The sequence below is a fragment of the Dermacentor silvarum genome, chromosome 3 (assembly GCF_013339745.2).
Source record: "Dermacentor silvarum isolate Dsil-2018 chromosome 3, BIME_Dsil_1.4, whole genome shotgun sequence".
Classification (NCBI taxonomy): domain Eukaryota; kingdom Metazoa; phylum Arthropoda; class Arachnida; order Ixodida; family Ixodidae; genus Dermacentor; species Dermacentor silvarum.
In genome coordinates this window covers 227139343-227156070 of record NC_051156.1, presented here as the reverse complement: position 1 = coordinate 227156070, position 16728 = coordinate 227139343, and the positions used below count along the sequence as shown (strand labels likewise).

At 50.4% G+C, this 16728-nt stretch overlaps 2 protein-coding genes across 3 annotated transcripts in view; one reads left to right on the top strand and one right to left on the bottom strand.

Moving 5' to 3' along the window:
- Positions 1 to 16728, top strand: part of LOC119446831 (septin-1) — a 610438-nt gene that overhangs the window by 109942 nt on the left and 483768 nt on the right. The window lies entirely within an intron of this gene.
- Positions 1 to 16728, bottom strand: part of LOC119446825 (activated Cdc42 kinase-like) — a 102163-nt gene that overhangs the window by 76621 nt on the left and 8814 nt on the right. The window contains exon 1 of one of the 2 annotated variants that reach the window (XM_049664439.1): positions 14652 to 14781. The exons of the other annotated variant lie outside the window; for it this stretch is intronic. The gene's annotated coding sequence lies outside the window, so the exon portion shown is untranslated. Of the gene's footprint in view, positions 1 to 14651; positions 14782 to 16728 lie in introns of those variants that run through there. 2 annotated transcript variants of the gene reach the window in all.

Here is a 16728-nt window from a genome sequence, read left to right as displayed (position 1 = left end):
CATTATTAAGTATTGTATAACGTTATGTTTACTTTTCAGTGATGGGTACTAACAGTCAATAAGCATTGTTTTTGCATAGTCATATTACTCATGCTCCTGACATTACCCCTATCTATGTAATCCCCCCCCCCCCCCTCACACAATGCTCCGATGCTGAAGCCTGTGAGGCAACGTGAATAAATAAATATGCTACCAAAGGTAGCATATACAGTAACTCTACGCTGGATATGTTAGGCGCGCCATCATTCTCAGCGTTGGCGGCGCATGTCCACGTGATCCATACGTCGTTCACGTTAGTCAGGTGATACATACGTGAACTTGGGAGAAGGAAATTGATCAATAAACAAGACATACCCTTACAAAAACCGGTCTCCTCGGTTCCCGATCTAGCGCGCGCGCGTGTGTGAGTGTGTGCGCGTGCGTCTGCGTGTGTGCGTGTGTGTAAGCGAATTTATTAAGCCTCGCTGAAGCTCGACCATTATCATTATCCAAGTTAAAAAGCAGCCTATATATATCATGTGCGTTCGGAACAATGATACTCCCTTTTGAGTGCATGCAGCGGTAAGTATCATGGAAAGACCATGCACGCACCCGCCGTACGTTCGAAGTCGCACAGCACGGAGCCGCCCGCTCTCCGCAGCGCTATCGTATTTACGAAAAGGACAATGATGTCACGATGTGGACGACCATTCTCGAGAGCCCAAAACAGAAGATGCATCTATTTGCAAACAAAAAAGGAGGAAGCGCATCAACGCCGAGGGCCCTCGCTTCGTTCGGCGACACAAGATCCTCCCCAGCGGCGCATGCGAAGGATTCATTCTGCGGAACAAGGCCCACAGATTGTCGGGAACAGCGCGCGATCCGAAATAGAGCGCGGTAAGGCGGCCGGAAAGCAGCATAAATGCGCACGAGCTCGGCCCAAGCGCTGGGACAGCAGAGAAGTCCCGCCGCTGCGCACAATTTAGGCTCTCACAAACGCAGACCGAGGCGGTGAGGGGCCCACCTATGGCGTGCTCAGAGAAGAGGCTTATATAGTGTTTACAGAGCACGGTATAACACCAAGTATTGTCGTATTCACACAGCCAACAAGCACGCTCGGGTCCTGCCTAGGACATGCGTCACTTCCGGAGATAGGTGATAGCATCGGTATTCTTCCTTTCTTTTTTACGTTCTCAAAAAACGTCTATTCTTGCGAGCTTTTCATGACACGTCCGCTCGTATTTCAAGCGTCAAATTTTGCACGTAAGCTGCAGTATATCTACAGTACCTTAAGCACACTTGGAAGTGTCATTGCAGTTGGCTTTTAAGCAGTGAAACGCCACGTACAGTAGCTCGCGCATTTGTGTACATTGTGTACATTGGGCAAACCTGGAAGACGTCGTGCCATGCTTTCTCGCGAACGCTGGCAGATCTTTCACAGACTACGTGGACGCCGCCTCCGCCCCCGAGTGCGGGGCGTCGGATCTGCCGGATCGAGACACTACGACAGACACGCTGCAACAACAACAATCACAATGGCTGTGGGGCGATCGCCTGACCACGTTCAGAGACCTCACACAATACTACAGACTCGAAAGACGCAAATTCCCGCCACCGCACGTTAAATTAAACAGGAAAGAGGCCGTAAACTTACGCTTACTACAAACAAACAGTTACCCAAGTCCAGCAGTCTTACGCCACTGTTACCCTAGCTTATATCCGACGGATGCTTGTAAAGCGTGCGGACTCAGAGCAACGCTGCGACACATGCTCTGGGAATGTGCAGGCAACAACGGTACTGAAACCGCCGCCGTTCGCGACGCACCCATAACGGCAGGCGTTAATAGATTAAAGGAAGCCTCGAGCTCGCTCATTCCCGCCGTTGCCCCGGCTGCTGGGGCCGCCGGGGACCTGCTCCGTCGGCGACGCCGCCGCTGGGAGGCGGCCCTGAAAAGTTCGGAGCTGGAAGATCAGCTGTGGGCCGTCCAGCAAGCCGAAGATGCCACCCGAGTCCAAGGAGTTCGAGCCGACACCTGAGGCCACTAAAAGCAAAGTGCCGGCACTTTAAATAAAGTTTATTTCTTCTTCTTTTTCACAGAGAAGTAGCCGTCATAGCACTCGCCAGGCACCGCACCGCACCTCATCTTCGGTGCAAGACACCGAAGATGATTAGCGTCTACTGAAGGACTGCGAGACTTAGCGGGTGAAAATACCGGTTGCACACTAGTATTAGACAGCTTTAGTTTAACGTTAACGTAATAGCGGGGTTAAGATAAATAGCGTTTCCATTCCGCAAACGAACTTTGCAGGAAGCGAGTTTTAGCATAGCATGATAGCGTACTTTTCGTGCGAGACGCTACTCAACAATGCTTCAAATTTCGCATACAGAGTGCACATGAGTGATTTTAACTATTCGCCACGCCTTGAGTGCGCCTCCGAAAAAAGTGTGAGAGGCAGCGCAATGGCAGCCGGGAGCGCCTTGTATGTGTACTTTCTAAGTCTGCCGATCCGTTGCAAAATCAGGACAAGCCTGTCATCTATGACCTCCGAGATCTCCCAATCTCAGAGGACACACGCCGTCGGGCCGACACGCTTTGAAGAATACCTCCTCCTCCTCACGCGCCCTAGCCGAGGCCGACGTCACGTAACTATTGGTCTAATGGCATCACGTGGGCGCTCGCGCCGGCTTCGTTTGTTTACATTAGAGTGTACTAGAATACGTTCCTAGTACACTCTAGTTTACATTCGCGCACTACTCGCGCTCCATCGCCATTTTCGCTTGAGAAGCGTCTGCCTGGCAAAGAGCGCATATTGGCGCCGTTGCTCTTGCATGTTGTTTTGGCTTGCGAACGCCTTGAACTACGTTTTGCGGCAAGTGCGACGTCGCTTCGCAGCATTTTCTATCACCATGACGTGATTAGCCTCCGGATGCCGAAATAGTTTCAGCAAAGGCAAGAAGCTTAATCATTTTGTACGCAAATAGGCTTAAATTCGCGGACACGCGAGGATGCGTGTGCAAACATGATTACGAAACTTAAGATTCAGCCCAGTCCTTCTGACAACATTTGAGGCTCGAGCGTTAAAACTCATCTTAGCAAAGCAACCCTCTGCCTTTTGTGGTTAATTACTAGCCTTCTTTAGAGCGAATAGCTTTGTTTGCCTCTTTTGTTCGTGTTCGTCGTTGGCAGTTGCCCGGTGGACTTATGATACAAAGGCAGTGATGAAAAGCGTGCGTGCTCTCCAGAAACCGAGCTACGGGGTGCGTTCGTCGCCGAACGAGAGCATCATAGATCTTTGAGACGTACGTGCTAATTCGCGTTAGCTTTAAAGTATGTGAAGGTCAAGATGCGGCGGTGGAGCACTTGCAAAGAAAACGTGCCGTCGCCCGCTAGTTCACTGGCTGGTTTAGTCATCGTTCGTTTAGTCGTTTCCTTGTTATATATAGTTTGATCGTTCGCACGCTTGTTTAGTCGTTCGCTTGCTCGTTTAGTCGTTCGCTTGCTCGTTCGTTCAACTATTCGTATACGGCCACTATGTCCCTGAGACGCACTTGCTGTAGGGCGCTAAGGCGGGCGCATCCGTGCTCTCTGCCAGTCTTTGAGCGTCACAGCTGATAAGTGCCGCGAATTCGCATGGTAAGGACGGCGCGGATTATCTAGGTTACTGAGGGCTTGCTGGAGGCCAGGATGTTGGCATTCGATTGTAAACGTGTAATTTACAACCACGAGCAACAAGATCTTGCGACACGCGCTTGACAAATGTTGCGTACCTATAGCGCTGCTAGCCCACGCGATGCATTCGGAGTCGTCATGGCACACAGCGTTAACGCTAGTTTATACTTTTTTTTACAGTATGAAAACAGGAAAACAAAAAAGCTGCCGTCACCGATTTTGTATACCCTCCGTATGGAAATTATATGATGTACAGGGTCGTCCATTCTTAGTACGAACACGGCGCAGCGTGACCGCGTAAAGTCCCTTGATGTAGGCTTTATGACCGCGCTCCGCGGAGCGCCAGCGCACACGGCGCGGCCGCGCATCGAAGCTAAGCGACGCAGGCGCACGCGGGCTTGGAGGCGGGGCTTCGTGTCGTCTGGTAAAGCGCGCGAGTGAGCCGTGTTTGTGCCGTCTGTTGTCTGCTAAAGTACAGCGCGCTCGTGCACTTTAGCAGAAGACACGAAGTGTCACATCCAAGCCCCTGTGCGCTTGCGGCGCTTAGCTTCGATGCGCGGCCGCGCCGTGTTCGTACTTAGAGTGGACGACCCTGTACACGAAGTTACTCAGAGCTAGAAAGCCAACGCGAACGCTTAAATTGCACCGGGTGTCTGCTTGACAACGCTTGAAAGCACTATAATAGGTATAGTGGCTGCCTTTGAAGGCTTTCGACATGGTAGGCTACTGCTCGGTGCCGCGCAGTGCCAGACGTACGCAACGGTGCCCGGTGTCAGCCTTCGCACGTATCCGCAGGCCAAGGAGCTGCGTGTAGCTTGGATGGCGAAACTTCCGGCAAGCAGCCATCGGCTACAACTCGGTTATGCAGCAAGCACTTCTGCGAGGAAGGTTTCTGCTACAGCGTCGAGGCTGCAATGTTCGATGAGTATAGCAGAAAGCGCGCACTGAGACGCACGCCCGCGCGCGCTGACCGGTTTATGTCACGAAGCTTTGGTCTATTGACTTGTTGATGCTAGAGACTGGCAAGTTCACTGGAATGGAAAGGTAAGAAACACATTAAAACAAGGCGGTATATGCTCATGTTTGTGTTAGCACCAATGAATGAATGTACTGGATTTAGAAAATAGAAGCAGCGGAAAATTGCTCGTTGAGAAGACCGATAAACATACAGTGCGACGCAACTTGAGAAAGAATGATATTGAAACATCCAAGAATTTAGAAAAAAACAAAGAAGTAGCTTCACCCGAAAGGAGAAGCATCGATTGCGATAGCAAATTAGTAGAGAGTTATACGAAGCAAGGATAGTAGTTTAATTGGTCATGTAAAGTTGTAAACATTCGCTTACTAACTAAATAGACAAGCACAGCGTTACGCGCGCACAGGTAAACATGAACACATCTCGCTCGCTGACCGCGGTAACTCGCTGTGAAAACGCCTGAGTGAGAAAGTGCACCAGCAGCAGCGGGCAAATTGACCTTCGCGCTGTCTCTCGTCTCGCTTCAACGCTAAAACTAAACGTCCAAACCACAGCGCATACGAAGCTACTGGCACTCGACGCATGCACTTTGACCCCATCGCAGATCCATTTGAATATGAAGTCCGCGCGGGCGCGCACTTCGCCCATATCGCAGATCGCTTTCAGGATACGGCGCCTGCGCGGCCGCGCCAAGGTAAATACACCTAGTAGCGAAGCTTCCATAGAAGCCCATACGTTCAAAACATGGCGGTTCATGGGGCTTAGCGCCATCTGTGTGAGGAGGGAACACTTCCGGCGCAAGAAAAAAAAGTGACGTCATTTTGTTCTCAAAGGCGCGAAATTTGTTTTCGGGGGCCTGCCATTAGAGCTGTATTTGCAAATGCCCCGCCATTCGACGTGATGGGCGTTTCGAGCTTTCAGCGCGGAAACCGATGCAGGAAAAGTTCAGCCATACTGGTGTCGAAACCGCACCCTTGCGCAAAACATAGTTTGTTTGGAGGCCGACAAACGCTTTGGGCGTAGAGTGCTCGTCCTTTCGTCGGACGCCAAGCCCGTCGGCCAGCGCTGTCGCACGAAAACACCTAAAGTGAACAATTATCTGGCGGTCGCAACTCCCTACTTTTGACTGAACAGGGTAAGAAACAATGAATCTACACGCGTCACCAAATTCAGACAAACGTCGACAAGCAAAGCAACACAACATGTGAGGGGGGGGGGGGGGGGTATTGTAACAGGTGAACTTTACGAGTGCCCCTTTCTGCCCACTTTAAGAGCTGCATTGCATTGCAAGTGATAGCGGCGTCAACGGCCGCCGCTATCGGTGGGCGCTCCTACAGTGGGCGCTGAAAAGAAGGTATTCATTGATAATGATCAAGTAAAATAGAGTTGTTCTTTTCTCGCCATGCGTATATAAAATTGATTAGGAATTTTATTTTCGTTGAATGAATCTAACTGTGTATCGCTTTAATTAAAAAAAACGCTTTTTTTCGCAATGTTTGTTCCCTCCAAACATAGTCGCGGTTCAATCGCTGCTCCCATAACCACCCTTGCTGATGTCGATGACAATTCGTTCTGAACTGCTTTTCGCCCGAAGCTTCGCGACCATTTGGATCGACCTTGGCCGAGCTATGGAGGAGCAGCCGACGGAGCAGAACGCACCCCCTCCGTCACCTCGCCCCCGTGCCTCGCGCGCGAAAGAAAACCGCTCGCTTCCGGCCTGCCTTCCTCCCTCGCGTGCGCTACATTGAGCCGCGATTGCCGGCTCACCCTCGTACGCTTTCACTCGCACACACAGCGTATGGCGCGCGGCGATGGATTGCCGTTGGACTTTACACGGAACCTCACGGCGACGGCAGAAATGCGCTCGGAGCGTCCATAGAATTGCTATCGCAATAAAACGCATGCGAGGATGGTGGAGAATTCGGTGGTGTGATGAAATTAGATAATTTGCAGGAATAACTTGGAAGCAGCAAGCGCAAGACAGGTGTAATTGCAGATAAAGCTGGGAGAGACGTTCGTCCTGCAGTAGGCATAAGTATACGATGATGACTATGAATTTCAATTTTTAGAACGGACCTGGACATACGTCTGGCTGTCACACCATTGGATGCTTCATGAACGTGGACGAGCGTACAGTGCCTGCCTTTTCTAATGGCAACGGTGTTAACGAAGTGAGGCTCAGTGAGCACAGAGTGTCCATGTGTAGACGCCACTTCCGATTTTGGCACCTATATACGACGCGCCAAACACGGTTGTCCTCAGCGAGCCGCCGTGCGCTCAGCCAGCGGAGTCGTCGCGGCACACCCGCGGCGGCCGCGGTGTCTACGCTATGTAGCAGATGGCACCTACATGCAACTGTATAGTGCGTATGCGCAGCGTTTGCTTCGTGCACGACAGGGCTTGAGTGTCCGCTCGCGCTCATATATGCTGTGTCCTGCACCATACTTGGCCGACGGATAGTAGCCATGTCAAACTTGCGCATTTTGAAGCGCTATCAATATTTCAATACAAAGCGAAGTCTGCCAAGGCGTGTAACCAGGAGCGGCCAGGAGTGAGCACGCGCTGGCAAGCGTGCGTGTGGTCTGACCTTAAGTTCCACGTGGTTCGAAACCCGACGGTTACGTCCGACACCTATGAGCAGGGTGGCCAAAGTGTAATTCCTACGCGGGCGGACGCGGCCGAGCGTGAAAAGACCATAGTCGGCTTCTTCCGTAAGTACGTAATTATAATGGAAATGCGAAAGCAGATTTTCGCTTACTTCAGGCAATTATGATCCTGCGTCAATAAATATACACAGCAACACGTCAATAAATGAACGTCAATAAATATACACAGTAACAGTAGGAAGAAGCTCACTGATCCAAACACCCTTCTTGACTGATGTCAGCTATTTGCCGATAGCAGCCGCGTATGGGAATATGTACAGCGCCCGAAAAGAGTGAGGAGACGGCTTATGTTGAAAAGAGAGCGTTCGAGAAAAAGGTGACTTCGCGCTCCGCTTGCCAGCTCCACGCGCCGCACACGACTGCAAAATTTGTCTGAGATGACAGCAGCGTATTATTGCGATAGCAATTATATGGACACTCAAAAGCAGATTTCTGCCGTCGGCGTCGCCGTGAGGTTCCGTATGACGTCAATGGAGATGAAATCGTCGCCGCGGGCCGAACGCTGTATGTGCGAGTGAAAGGGCGCGAGGGACGCGCGCTTTCACGGGGAGTGAACGCACGGCGGAGAACAAACGCGCGTTCTGCGCTTTTCTGCGCGTTAAGGGCTGCAGAAGTAGGCGTCTCTTTCCTCCTCTACAATCACCATGTATGTAGAGCAAACGTGCCTTCTTCCGACGCGCGACAGGCCGTGGGGGAGGGGGGGGGGGAAGGGAGGCGACGTTTAGCTGCGGCACCCAGTGCTTATTTATATATCAGAGGCTCCGGCAACAGTCACCAACGCCGCACGCATTTTGAGCGAACGCGGGCAAAACGCCGACGGCGTCGACAACAGTTCTGCGTGTTGCCGGTGCTGCTGCATGTCCAAGTTTATACAGCTGATAAAGCTGCTATCATTACTCCGTATAGCTCTCTTCAAATTTGCTATCGCAATTGATGTTTCGCCTTTCAGGTGAAACTGCGACAACTTTTATGCTATATCCGCTGACTGTGTTTTATTGCGATAGCAATTATATTGACACTCCAAAGCGGATTTCTGCCGTCGTCGTCACCGTCGTCGGCGCCGTGAGGTTCCGTATGACGTCAACGGCGATGAAATCGTCGCCGCGCTCTGGACGCTGTATGTGCGAGTGAAAGGGCGCGAGGGACGCGCGCTTTCACGGGGAACGAACGCACGTCGGAGAGCAAACGCTCGTTCTGCGCCGTGCTCCACGAAGGGCTGCAGAATTAAGCGTCTCTTTCCTCCTTTACAATGACCATATATAGAGAGCAAGCGCGACTTCTTCCGTCGAGCGAAAGGACATTTGGGGGAGGGGGGGGGGGGGAGGGCGGGAGGGGAGGTGACGTTTAGCTGCGGCACCAAATGCGTATTTATATAAAAACGTTGCGAGGCTAGAAGGTGGGTAAGATTTCCGACACCGCTTGACGAGTGTCCCATTCTGATCTCGTCGAAAACCTCCGAGCCGCCCCCAGAGGCACCGGCAACAGTAACCAACGCCGCGCGCGTTCGGTGCGAAGCTGCAAAACGCCGACGGCGTCGACAACAGTTCTGCGCATTGCTGGTGCTGCTGCATGTCCAAGTTTATACAGCTGATAAAACTATCCTTACTCCGTATAGCTCTCTACTAATTTGCTATCGCAATTGATGCTTCGCCTTTCAGGTGAAACTGCGACAAATTTTTCACCAAGCCCGAGGGGTGGTTGAGGAGCCCTTTAAGGATAGCATGAATGGTGCACCTGCGATCGACGTTATTGACATCGCGCACAACTCCAGAGTATCGACGGAGTGAGGCGTCGCGTTCGACGTCATGCGGCGCGGAAGTGAAAAGTACGATCGCTCAAAAATAAGACGGGATCGTCATCAACACCACTTATGACCTCTTCAGGACGATGGTTACTCCTGCCTGCTGTTCTGAACTGCGTTTCCTTTTCATCGACACCCTTATCTTGTCAGGGTCCACGCATTACGTGATCTCCCAAGTCCCGTTCTTGCTCTTAATCTCAACTATATATCAGCTACGACAGTTTGCTCTCTAAAACCACACCGACCGCGTCCGTATAACGTCAGACCTATCGTTTTTCCGTTCCGTCGCCGTTCCTTGCGCGCTCCTTTTTTGTTTTCCAAGCGAGAGCCGTGGCACCCGGCGACAATCGGAGCTGCAACAACAGTGGTTTGCTTTGGCGGGCGACAGGAAGCGCACGGGCCCCTGTCGAGGGACGACGCCCCAGCAGCAGGCGACGATCAGCGGGGAGAAACAGAAAAAAGCGAGGCCAACACCTCAAGCCCATTTAGCCAGCTCCTCTGGCAACGGCTTCTGCTGCCACGCGCCCGCGCCCACCCCATGCCCCGAAATAGTTGTGTGAAGGGCTCAGCGCCGCGTTTGCACCAGACCGCTCGATGCCCGCGGCAAAGGCGTTGCCCGCGGTCACGGACCAGGGTGCAACGGTGCGGTGGGAATCCCGGCCCCAAACGGCGCGCTAGACAACGCTTTTCATAATCAAGGCTTCTCGTTTTGAAATCATTTTTGTCCACGGCACTTGAGCGATCAGCTGCATTCTTATACCGACTGATCCATGAACCATAGTTAAGGATACTGACGTCACGTCCGTCGCACGAAGTGCACCGCATCGTGATGATGCTATCGGTTCCGCCCATCAAGCTTCCTCGGGAGGGCCCCTTTTCGGCATGTTTAAAGGGGCCCCCCGTTGGGCTTGGTCAAATAACATAGTCTGCGGGTGCTGTGAACATCTCAGCCAAGTTTTGCTGTCGTACGCGGTGCGTGGAGCTCGCAAGCGGAGCGTTAAGTCACCTTTCTCTCAAACGCTCTCGTTTCAACAGAAGCCATGATCCTCTGTGTGCTTTAGTACGCAATAAAGCACATTCCAATACGCGGCTGCTATTGGTCGCTGCGGTCGGCTACACTGCGGCCGCCGCGGGGTGCCGCCCCGAGTCCATTGGCTGCTCGCTGAGGACAACCGCGTTTGGCTTACGTTTAGCGCGTCGTAGGCACCAAAATCGGAAGTCGTGGGGTCTACGTTAACATCCAAGATGAAATTTGAACTGCGCGCCACGGTGACATTTCGAAGGCGGAGCGTTGTGGTCACGCCCCACTCCGCCGTAGCCATCGCAGTGCAAGGCATTGAGAGAGGAAGGGGAGCACAGCCGAGGCCTTGTTTGACTGCCAATAACTCCGCTCCTGCTGAACGCATAGAAGTATTTTTTGCGACAAAGTATTTCTGAAATAGCATATTTTCACTTCAAATGTCTTTCTCCGCTTCGATCAAAAGTGGTTGGGCCCCTTTAAAAACATGAAGAAACCAAGGCAAACCACAATCAGTTTGTTAGCATTCATGAAAATTATTCGGGTCTTTTACCAGTTAATTCAGCGCTTGCTATAGAAGCGTAACTGGTCATGTGCAATATCTTGTTCACATATAGTGACAGTTTGCGTTTTAAACAAGCAAGCTCGCATACGTTCCTTTTTTCAGATGACTTGTTTTATTCAGGTAAGTTAGTCGCCAAAATGACCAGATAATGATATATATATATATATATATATATATATATATATATATATAGAAACAACGTGGACTAAACCGTTCTCACAAGCATGACTAACAGGAGGCGAATATTCGTCCAGACCACTCAGTAAAGTTGGTGAATATGCCGCTGTCAAGACAGCTAATAATTCAAGCTGGAATATCCATATATTTAAGGCGTGTAATAACGTTAACCTTTTCTTTGTGGCATAAACTGAAGCATGATTAAACAAGAGCCATCATACTGACCCCCGCTGATTTGTTATCATAAATCAAAATTTGAATACGCTATCTGATACCCGTACGGTAAAGGTAATATTCACGTACTAGATATATGCAAATGAGTGGGCGGAAACTTAATGCAAATGTCTGAGCGGAAACCAAGACGTTGTTACCGACTCATTAACAAGATGAACGAAAACGGCATAACGCAAGAAAATACTGAGGTTCATGCTCCAGTTTCGTTTCAAAGGACAACCGGCTGTCCTGGATCCTATCCTGCCTTCTTCCTGGGAAATTGTATACCCTAAATTGGTAACTCTTCGTTCGTACAACAAACTGTAGCTAGCATCATTACGCAGCATTGACTCTACTGAAGTCACTGAATTATGGCCGGTTGTTGCCGTTTATTAATATTTTTTTTTTTTTTTTTTTGCGCGCCGTACATTTTCGTGTTTGATGGTTCTATTCTTGGAGGTTTCCATTTTTATGATGCATGAGCTACTTGTTTGTGGCTGTCTCTCGTGCTTGTAATATTAGAGCACGCAGTGTATGTAAAGATAATCACGTGTATGCCACATTGGTGTATAACTATCGTGCGGGTTCTTGAAACGTGGCTTTAATGAAATAAGTTTATCGATTGTAAAATGCAGAGAGGTTGGCCGGAAAATGGAGTATCTGGCCTGCTATTCTACGTAAGGGAAGAAGAAAAGGGGAAGAAAGAGGGTCGCAATGGGGGAAACGAAGTGACAGAACACAACGCATATGTGGTACCATCACAAGCACGAGTGCAGGCCCGTGTCGCCTAAGAAACGTGACAGAGCACGCATTGCCTCTATCGTCTGCCAACTCTCTGGCTATGCGCCTATAGCAGGAGGTCCTCCGGCAGCGGTCTATTGTCTAAATGCCTAAAGGCCAGTGTGTACCTTTCGCGCGCATACACAGGGCACACCACGAGCACATGGTCTATAGTCTCAACAACACCAGACGCTGAACAGTCCGATGATGTGCAAGTACTTGCGCGTGAAAGCGACGCCTATAATCGTAGTCTGTGTATCAGGCAGGTATGAGGGAGTGGAATTCCACGCAGAACAGAAAAGTGCATAGCGGGATCCTGCCGTTTAACTCTTTCCGTACCGCGCACATTGTACATGGTTAGCCCTCTATCGATGGTTTGAAACGCCGCTTTCGAGACCTTCCGCGCCGCTCACAGACATACTGCGCTATCGGACGTGACGGAGGAGAACTATACTTTAGTTTTCGAAGCAGTTCGCTTTTTTCCCGCGAGACGGTGATTTTTAAACGCGCTCCGAAGTTTCGCGATCGTCAAAGGAGAAGGAAAAAATGGCCGCCCGCTATCGATGGATTGAAACGCCGCTTTCGAGACCTTCGGCGCCTGCGCGGAAAGTGCCTCGAGCAGCCAGTCGCACGGCAATTCTGCGTGTATTTGTGGGCTTCTTTCACACTCGGAACACATTTATGTAGCACGTAGTGAGCAACAGAAAGCTGTATCGCGAGTTTTTCATGTTGCTCTACAATTTTCTCATTGACACTTCGATAAATAGGACAGTACTTCTCGAGTTAGATAATTACTTACAATTACCTAATTAAATCTAACCAACGAAAAAATGACTGGCGGCTACTCCACTGTACTGGAAACAATACGCACTACGTTTGGTTCGCGTAACGCCGCTCCTCTTTTTAAATCGTGCTGCGTGATAGCTGGGACACCCTGTATATTTACTAGCTACGATTCGTAGATTGAAATATGTGCCTCACAATAATTAAAACGTGTAATTAGTGTAATAATTTGAACGTATTTAGCCTGTGCAGGCATGTCTGATTAGCTTGCAGCCACATAACCAGTATTCTTATGGTATCTTTCTCTGGAATGATTTTTCCTTCTAGCTTGACTTCCAGCTTTTCTCGTTGTAAAGCGGATAAGCTCAGACTTTTCCGCCGAGCATTGGAGTCCCCGTAGTACGTCTCGTGTTTTCGTCCATGGTGCTAGCCGCCTGTTGCAGTGATGCGACTGCGGACTTTTGAATCGGAGCAATTTTTGGAGCATCAGAAATTTCATTTTGGAGCACTTTGGAGCAGGCAATTCGGCATTTGGAAGCAGTTCTTTTTTTACATTCTGAAGTATTTAGAAAAAGCAAGGTGCAATTTACATTCAAAGACGTGAATAATTAGTACGTTCTTGGGAGAAGCTTGGTAAACATTTACACCCATTGCAGATCTCGTCGTCGTCGTCGTCGTCGTCGGCGGCGGCGGCGGCGGCGGCGGCTGCTGCTGCTGCTGATGATGATACCAACATTGTCATGGAAGGGTATGAATGTATGACCAACATGACTGAGAGGTCATGACACCAATAACATCAGATGCTCGTCAGTTACGTCACGACTGAGGATAATAAAATCACGTGTGGCGCATACCCGCATGAGCCAGGGATATGCGGGTATGACAAGAGGTATGAACAAGAGGAAGGTATGACAAGAAGTACGACAAAAAGTAAGGAAGGAAGGAATGAAAAGAAGGAAGAAAGATAGGAAGAAAGCGAGAGAGAAGGAAATAAATCGCGTGTGTAGCTCAAAGGAAGGAAAGAAGGAAGGAAGGAAGGAAGGAAGAGAGAAGGAAAGAAAATCACGTGTGGCTCACACTAAAGTCCCTAGATATTATTTTGTAACGAGCAGAAAATCTAGGAACTTTAGCTCATATTGGGGCCGCACATTTCGGCTCCGCTGGTTTACCATCTTTACAGGGCGCATGGGCGGTGAACGTGACGCGCGCAACCAATCAGAGTTGTTTGGTGTGTTGTGGGGAGGGAAAGGGAAGGAAAGGGGGTTGGCACGAGCTCCGTCGGACTTCCCTCGCCTCAGATCAGTTTCGGTGACGGATGGGAAGGCCGCGCGTGGTGCGTTCCATCGAGGAGCAGGCTGCGTTTGAGCAACGGCGCCGCGAGCTCGCTCGGGAAAGGGCTCGGCGTCGACGTGCCGATTCTAGCGTGAGGGCTTCCGAAGCCCAGGCGAAACGTCTGCGAAGAGCCGCGGACCCCGAGTTGCAGGAGCGCGATGTTGAGGCCAAACGTCAGCGAAGAGACGCCGACCCTGAGTTTACGGGAAACCACCGTGGGGCAAACGAAGCGGAACGCCTGCGACAGCGTCGTCTTGGCCTCCAGGAACCCGACAACGGTGGTGCACGCCTCGTAACTATGGGAAAGTAGTCGGTCAGGCACACACACACAAGCCTCACTTACTCCAATTTTCTCAACAGGAGAAGGGCTGGTGATTTTCTTTTCCTGGTTTAAGCACCATGAGCACAATCGCGTGTTCCCATTGTTGTGGCAAAGTGCCTCAAAGCCAATGTTTGTTTATATATTTTGTGGGAGCTACAATGGCTACGTCATTTAGGTTTCTGATCGTACCATTACTGATTCGATCTGCACCCGCAGCCGCGTTCTTTTTTGTACTAAAGATGGCTGCTTTGACTTCTGCCTCCGTGAAAGGCTTGTCTAGCTCGGGTTGCGGTGATTATACCTTCCGCGGCAATTGCGCGCGCAACAAAAGTGGGATGCACGCGAAAAGCTCCATTAAAAATACTCACAGACTCACAGAAAGCTTGCAGAAACTATCTAAGGGGCAAAATTGCAGCACATGCGCTCCGAATACTTGTCGGGACTGGATGGGACCCCACGGTTCAATGCATCCAAACTGTGAACTGGGCACCTGGGCACGAGGGCGTCACCGGGAACCTGCATGCGGACTCTACATCCCTGCATCCCTGGACCCTTGCTTTGCAACAATTCTGAAATAATATAGAGAAAACGGAAGAATCTATCCACCCCCCCACTGAAAACTCAGCGCTGCGGAGGCAACCGTGATGCGAAGATTACAGACGAACACCTACATAAATCTGCACGCTCTCCACCTGATCTACCCCACGGCATACGGAGACATATGCCCGTGGTGTGAAGCTACACCAACACTCTTTCACATCACGTGGGAGTGTGCAGAACACGGAGAACACGAAACAAACGGCACATGGAACGAATGGGAGGCACTGCTGTCTAGCCCGGCCCTGGAATATCAGATACGATCTAATCCAACGAGCTGAGCGGATGGCCCGTGCTAGTGGGGCCTTGGAATAGGGGCACCACCCTGCCAAACTCCCTACTCCGGGGGACTGGGGTAGGAGCCCATCCGGTTTCTGTATATAATAAAGTTTTTCTACTACTAGTGTAATGATGGTAATTATTCAATTCAGTATTTTGATTTCTCGTAGAAGTAATGGCCGCCTCATCGAGTTATTTAGCTCAATAACTAATTGTGTGCTATATGCATGCTACAGGCAATTTTAAAAAAATATGGTGCAGCTAAAGAACATCCTACATACTACGCCGAGATTGATGCCTCAAAATGTTGATTGAGGTGAGCGAAATTGAATGCAAAGCCCGCAGTTGCGTTATTGATATGCTGGAGTAAAGTTTCAGTGGTGGATAACTTAGCAAACCAATGGCTAATTATGGGGGTAGTCAGAGTTCAGTGAAATGCTTTTCGCGACCTGAGTAAAAGTGCGTGCGTGGAGAAAGGGGGGGGGGGGGGGGGTTGAACGGAGGGATTTCACAACACAGGCGACATTGCCACAAAGCAAGAAAGAAGGTTGTTGGAGGTGACGAGCGCCGTGCACCACGTGGTATGCACCGAAAGGCAGCAGACCAAGTGATATGGAAGTACGCCGCGAGCCCACAAAGAATGACAGGTCACCGCGCGACGAGGGAATATCGTGTGCCGGCGGTGGTGCGACCTTCCCCCCAACCCTTTCTATATATGCTTAATTCCAATGACAGATCCACACGTCCGCAACCATTGGCACGGAGCGCCGCTCGCGCTATCAGGCAGCTATGACCGCGGCAAGTGTATTCTTCGCGCGGAGTATAACTACACTAATGCGAACCATAGAAGAACGTCCAATCTTATAGAAAGTAGCATTTTAACTTAATCTGCCTTTTTTTATCGCCGCTGTTTATCTCGGCTGTGGTGAGTGATTTTCCCCGTGAGGTCCACTAATAGGTTTGTCAAACCGAAGAACAGATCGTCAAACGCGCGTTTTTAAGTGAGACGGAAATGTTGCATTATACCATGCGGCACTTTCTCAAGAAGAACCCACACATATGTGGGAATCGGTTATGTAGGCGAAGCTTTCTTTGACGTTTGCCGATCTGTCTACATAGCTGTCAATCGGCACCCGCAAAGAGAAAAGCGCCGTAACTGCAACGCGAACACATCGCTGCAGCAGAGCGCTCGCCTGGGCTGCCAGACCACGCATTCGGCAACGTTGTCGAGGAGGGCGATAAAAAGGAAGCCTCGAGCCGACATTGGCACTTGTTTTGGTCAGTTCGCTCATCGTTGATCACTTCCATCTAACCCCTATGTGTTGCTTGGATACTCGGAGGGAGTCAAGCCGGGCGCGGACCTGAGGAAGGCCGTCACGCCAAGGTCAATTCACATGGTCGCGAAGGCCAGGCTGAAATACGGTTCCAAGCCAACGTGCAGCGACATGAATTTTGGTCGTGCGATTGAAGCGCGACTACATCTCGCGGGGCAAAGCACTAGTTGCTGAAAATTGTGCATCCAATACGTCTTCAATGGAAACATTTGAAAAAGTATAGACAATTCCATTA